This window comes from Neofelis nebulosa, chromosome 3 (assembly GCF_028018385.1).
Source record: "Neofelis nebulosa isolate mNeoNeb1 chromosome 3, mNeoNeb1.pri, whole genome shotgun sequence".
NCBI lineage: Eukaryota > Metazoa > Chordata > Mammalia > Carnivora > Felidae > Neofelis > Neofelis nebulosa.
Genome location: NC_080784.1, coordinates 156,135,149 through 156,141,572, shown reverse-complemented (window position 1 = coordinate 156,141,572; position 6,424 = coordinate 156,135,149). Strand labels below are relative to the sequence as shown.

General features: G+C 36.7%; 1 pseudogene; it reads right to left on the bottom strand.

The window, feature by feature from the left end:
* Positions 1 to 4,224: 4,224 nt before the first annotated feature.
* LOC131507526 (glyceraldehyde-3-phosphate dehydrogenase-like) lies at positions 4,225 to 5,219 on the bottom strand (annotated as a pseudogene).
* Positions 5,220 to 6,424: the final 1,205 nt, after the last annotated feature.

Genomic DNA, 6,424 nt, shown 5'->3' with positions numbered 1-6,424 from the left:
CCCTCCTATTTCTAGTTTCATTGCTGTCATTCATTTTACTTATATATTACATAACCAAATACACATACATAAGATACAGACATAAGTATACATAAGTCAAGCACATTATTAGTATTATTTTGAGTAAACCATTATCTGTTAGTTGAATAAAGAATAAGAAAAATAAAACTTTTTGCTTTGCCTTTGTTTATTCCTTCCTTGATACTCTTCTTTACTGAATGTAGATCCAAGTTTCTGAACTAAATCATTCCCTTCCATCTAACTGAAAATGAATTCCCTCAATTTTTGTTTGTCTGAGAAAGTCTTTTTTTTTTTCTCTTTTACTTTTCAAGAATAATTTCTCTGGTAGAATTTCTGGACTGGTAGGGTCTGGTTTACTTGTTTTTTGTTTTGTTTTGCTTTCTTCTCAACACTTTAGATATTTCACTCCATTCTTTTCTTACATGATTTCTGAGATGTCAGATGAATTCTTACTTTTATTCCTCTTAGATAATGGTGGCTTTTTTCACTTCCTTTTGGCTTCTTTTAGGATTTTTTTCATTATCTTTGATTTTCTGTAGTTTGAAGATGATGTGCTTATGTATGGTCTTTTTGGTGGGGAGCATTTGTCTACTTAGCTATCTCTGAGTTTCCTGAATCTGTGATTTGGCGTCTGACATTAGTTTGAAAGAAATGTTCGGAAATAATTATATCAATTATTTCTTCTTCCTCTCTTTCTTCTCCATCTGGTATTCCCATTATGTGTATGTTATGCCTTTTGTACGTGTCCCACAGTTTTTCAATTTTCTATTCTGTGCTCTTCAGTCTTTGTTTTGTTTTTTGTTTTTCACAGTTACTATTGATATATCCTTTAGCTCAGAGATTCTTTCCTCAGTTATGTCCAGTCTACTAATAAGCCCGTCAAAGGCCTATTTCATTTCTGTTACAATGTTTTGTTTTGTTTTTGTCTCTAGCACTTCTTTTAGTTCTTTCTTGGATTTTCATCTCTCTGCTTATAGTGCCCATCTATTCTTGTACGCTATTCTTTCCATTAGAGTCCTTAGCATATTAATCATACTTGTTTTAAATTCTAGGCCTGATAATTCCAACATCCCTGCCATATCTGCTTATGATGATTGTTCTGTGCCTTTAAATTGTGTGTGTGTGGTGTTTAATTTTATTTCTATTTATTTATTTATATTTTACCTTTTGTATGCCCTTGTAATTTTTTTTTCCTGATAACTGGGCATAATGTATTGGGTGAAAGTAACTTTTATAAATATGTCTTTAGTAATGTGGTAGCGATGAGTAGGGGAAAAGAATCATTCTATAGTCTTATAATTGGGTCTCAGTCTTTAGTGAGACTATTCCTCTGGACTGTGAACTTCACAGGAGTTTCTCAAATTTTTTTCTCTGCACTCAGGTGAGATAGATGGTTAGAGGGGGCTGAAGTTGTTATTCCTGTTTCTCCATGTGGAAGACTGGGGCCAACTGGAATTGATATCTCCTCTCTCCCAAGTCAGTTATGCTCTGATAATATCTACCCCCATGTTAGGCTCTGGTTAGCTAGTTTTATCTGAGGGCAGGCTTTGTTAGGGACAGAGTGCTCTGGTATATTTAAAAATGGTTCCTCTTTCCCTTTTTCTTTGGGATCAAGAGGGAGTTTTTCTCCAATATTTACTGAGGATAAAAGCTCCTGAGGGTAAAAATTATAAAAGTGTGCCCTCCTCCTCCCATGACTGGGTCCTCCTGGAGTTTTTAACTCTAAGAATTATCCATGCCAAGCCTTTAGCAATTAGTCAATTATAATTCAAGTTTTCCTAGCTAGGTACTGGTTCCAAAGGTAGATTCTACTCATGAGGCTTTGCTCTTGTCATGACTCCCTGTAATCATCTGTGTGTCTGTGCAATCTCAGGTGTAACAGTTTGCCCTGTGCCCTCCATTTTCTTACAGATTTAAGAAAACTTTTTGATAGTTCATTCTGTTTAGCTCTTACTAGTTAGGACGTGGTAGTGACTTCTAAGCTCCTTCCATGAAGAATTTGGAAACATTTTCTTCCCCTCCTCCTCCTTCTATAGATGTAGTGCCTAAACCCACCCAACTGTATTCTTTTTGTGTGTGTGTATTTATTTATTTATTTATTTTTATAATTTAACTTTATTTTTTATTTATTTTTTTTTTTTTTGAAATTTACATCCAAATTAGTATATAGTGAAGCAATGATTTCAGGAGTAGATTCCTTAATGCCCCTTACCCATTTAGCCCATCCCCCCTCCCACAACCCCTCCAGCAACCTTCAGTTTGTTCTCCATATTTATGAGTCTCTTTTGTTTTATCCCCCTCCCTGTTTTTATATTATTTTTGTTTCCCTTCCCTTATGTTCATCTGTTTTGTCTCTTAAATGACCCAGCAATTGCACTACTAGGCATTTATCCAAGGGATACAGGTGTGCTGTTTCGAAGGGACACATGCACCCCCATGTTTATAGCAGCACTATCAGCAATAGCCAAAATATGGAAAGACCCCAAATGTCCATCGATGGATGAATGGATAAAGAAAACGTGGTATATATATATACAAGGGAGTATTACTCGGCAATCAAAAAGAATGAAATCTTGCCATTTGCAACTACGTGGATGGAACTGGAGGGTATTACGCTAAGTGAAATTAGTCAGAGAAAGACAAAAATCATATGACTTCCAACTGTATTCTTTTATAGTTCTATAGGTCACACATATGATACTGGTCTCATCGGGCTCAATTCAAAGTGTTGATGAGACTGTTTTCCTTTCTGGAATTTCTAGAAGAGAATCTATTTTCTGGCTTATTTAGCTTGATGGCAGAATTTAGTTTTTTTTGTGGTTGTAGGACTGAGAGTTCTTAGCTTCCAGATGCTGCCTGCAATCTTTGGTTCTATCTTTAAAGGTAGCAATGTTGGGTTGAGTCCCTCTCAGACTGAATCACTTCTACCTCTTTCTTCTTATCATCACATTTCTTTAACATTTTGCCTTTTTTCCCCTCTCTTTATGAGACAGTGATTAGATTGGGCCCACCCAGATAATTCAGGATAACCTCCTTATTATATTAGGTCAACACAGATAATACAGGATAATTTTCCTATTTTAAGATTCTTAACCTTAAACACAACTGCAAAATACCTTTTACCAAATAAAGTAATATATTCACAGTCCCTGGTAATTAAAACGTGGTGATCTTTAGGGGAACATTATTCTGCCTATTTATTTCCTAAATTATTATAGTAAGACTGGAAATCTAGTAGAGTTAATTCTTCTATTTTTCATTATTAGAAAGTTCTTTCCTGTTCTTAAATTGTAAAGTAAGTTTGTTTAGTTCTATAAAAAATTATGCTGGTCTTTTGTTTGGGATTACATTAAATCTATAGGTCAATTTTAGAAGAATTGGTATTTTACCCTGTTGAGACATAATCATAAACATATTTTTTTATCTTTTCCAGGCTTTTTTAAATTTTTTCTTTAGTTACTCTGAACAAAGTTTCTAGTTGCCTTTAGAGATTGTGTTTTGTTTAATTTATTCCTAAGGATTTCATATATTTTTATTCCATTGTACAATATTTTTTTCAATAAATTAGTTTTAACTCTGATTTCATACTGAAGATCTGTAAACTGTCATTAAAGGTTACTGTCATTCCAGTTGAAAAACTCTTTGTTCTTAGTGCATTTATATATACAGCTTTACCTAACCTATTTGGGGACTTTACTGTCTTTTTCATTAGGTTAATAGCTCAATGATATTGCTTTACATGAGTATTTAACCAAATTATGTCTCTAGTTTCCTGAAATCAGGAATACAATATGTTCAAGGTGATTTCAGTGACAGGTTTATGTACTAAGAATATCATTCTAGGTCCATAATTTAATGAGTAGATTATGAGGAAGAGGGCCCATCATGAAAAATGTGACATCTTCACCACTATTACTACCCCGATGTAAGTAATTCATTTTAAATTTTATGTACTTATGTATGTATGTATGTATGTATGTAGGTAGGTAGGTATTTATTTAGGCTAGGTACAGTGTAATTTATCGTTCGTACATACAAGATAGGGCTCTCCAAACCCCTCCCCTTCTTTAGGGAGACTGGGATGGAAACTATAGAGATCAGGATATTTTCAGTGTATTGAATGAGTTGGGGCAAGGATTCCACAGCAGCTGAGGGTCTCTCTCTTCTTCTTGCTCTCAGTGAGGCTGGTGGTCTAGGGGTTTCTTACTCTTTGGAGGCCATGTTGACAATAAGGTTCACCATCCGGTTGCTGTAACCAAATGCATTGTCGTGACAGGAAATGAGCTTGACAGCATGGCCATTGAGAGCAATGCCAGCCCCAGTGTCAAAGGTGGAAGAGGGGGTGTCACTGTTAAACTCTCAAAGAGAACCTGGTCTTCAGTGTAGCCCAGGATGCTCTTGAGGAGGCCCTCCAATACCTGCTTCACCACTTTCTTGATGTCATCGGATTTAGCAGCTTTCTCCAGACAGCAGGTCAGATCCACAACTGAGATATTGGGGGTGGGTACAGGGAAGGCCATGCCATTGAGCTTCCCATTCAGCTCAGGAATGACCTTGCCTACAGCCTTGATGACACCAGCAGAACCAGGGACTGTGTTCTGGGCAGCCTCTCAACCATCACGCCACAGCATCCCAAAGGGGCCATCCGTGGTCTTCTAGGTGGCAGTAATGGCATGGACTGTGGTCATGAGTCCATCCACAATGCCAAATTTGTCATGTATGTCCTTGGCCAGAGGGGCCAAGCAGTTGGTGGTGCAGGAGAGATTCTTCACAATCTTGAGGGAACTGTCAGAATTCTCATGGTTCATGCCCATTACAAACAGTGCATCAGCCAAAGAGGCAGAGATGATGGCCCTCTTGACCCCACCCTCAAGTGAGCCCCAGCCTCTTCTATAGTGGTGAAGACCCCAGTAGACTCCACATCATACTCAGCACCAGTATCACCTCATTAAACATTGGCTCAATCTTGCTTCTGGAAGATGCTAATGGGTTTTCCATTGATGACAAATTCCCCCTTTCCAGCCTTGACTATGCTGTTGTATTTGCCACTGGTGAAATCATACTGGAATATGTAATCATGTAGTTCAGATCAAGAAAGGGTCATTGATGGTGACAATGTCTAACTTGCCAGAGTTAAAAGCAGCCTTGGTGACCAGGATCTCAATATGGCCAAATCCATATACTCTGACCTTTACCATCTTGTCTCAGGGATATGACTGGCACTGCACCAGAAGATGCTGCTGTCTGTCAAACAGGGAGGAGCAGAGAGAGACTCATTTCAAATTTTAATTAATACTCCAGTCTCTAAGCATTACATTTCTGTCTAAAATAACTAACATCTTTCTAAATAATGAGGCTGTTCAAGTGGTTTCAAATTTTCATGACAAATACAGTAAAATCTATTTTCTTAAGTTAGTCATTTAAGATTAAGAAAATATATAGCTTTAGGGGTTCCTGAGTGGTTCAGTCGGGTAAGTGTTTGACTTTTGCTCAGGTCATGATCTCATGGCTCCTGAGTTGGGCTTTGAGCTGTCAGCACCTGCTTTGGATTCTCTGTTTCCCTCTCTCTCTCTGCACCTTCCACCCTCCCCTGCATGCTCATGCACACACAAGCTTGCTCTCGCTCTCTCTTCCTCTCTCAAAAATAAACTTTAAAACAATTTTTCAAAAAGGAAAATATATGACTTTAAACATTTCTCACAGTTCTCTTTCACCAACTTTTTCTTATCCATGGATCTTCTCAAGACACTAAACTTCCATTCAAAACAATCTTCTATGAAATCCTCTAATAATCAAGCAACTTCTTGCCTATATGCCTTTTCTATGTTATTTACTCTAGCTAGAATCCTTTGGTCATTCAGCAAAATCTCAAAGAATCCTCAATGTCTCATTAAGTGCATCCTCCTTTACTCACCTTTACAGTCAGAATGAAGCAATTCTGTTTTGTACTCCCTCTCAACCTAATTTTGGCTTTAGTTTGTTAAAACTGTAAACTTCTTAAGGATGAAGATTGTTTCTTACTCAACTTTTCATTCTCTGAGAACAGCAGGTATGCCTTGTGTGTAGTAGGAATTCACTTTTCTTTTTTTTAAAACAAATCAAGCTTTATGTGTATAACATACATTGATTTATAAATTTGGTTATGTTTAGCTGAACGCAAGAAATTAAAATGTCTAAATGGTTGTTTTAGATTTCAGTGATCATAGTTATCATATATAAACTAGACATAGATCAACTTCTATGTTATGCTCAATAAAACAATCTGTGCCTTTTATTCTCATGTCTTTGAACTTGAATTCTGTCAGATTTCAGAGAATAAAGAGATTTAGATCTGTCGGTTCTGGGACCTCTATGAAACATTTGTTTCTCTGAGAAATATGTCTGTGGTTTAGCTGAAGCTAAT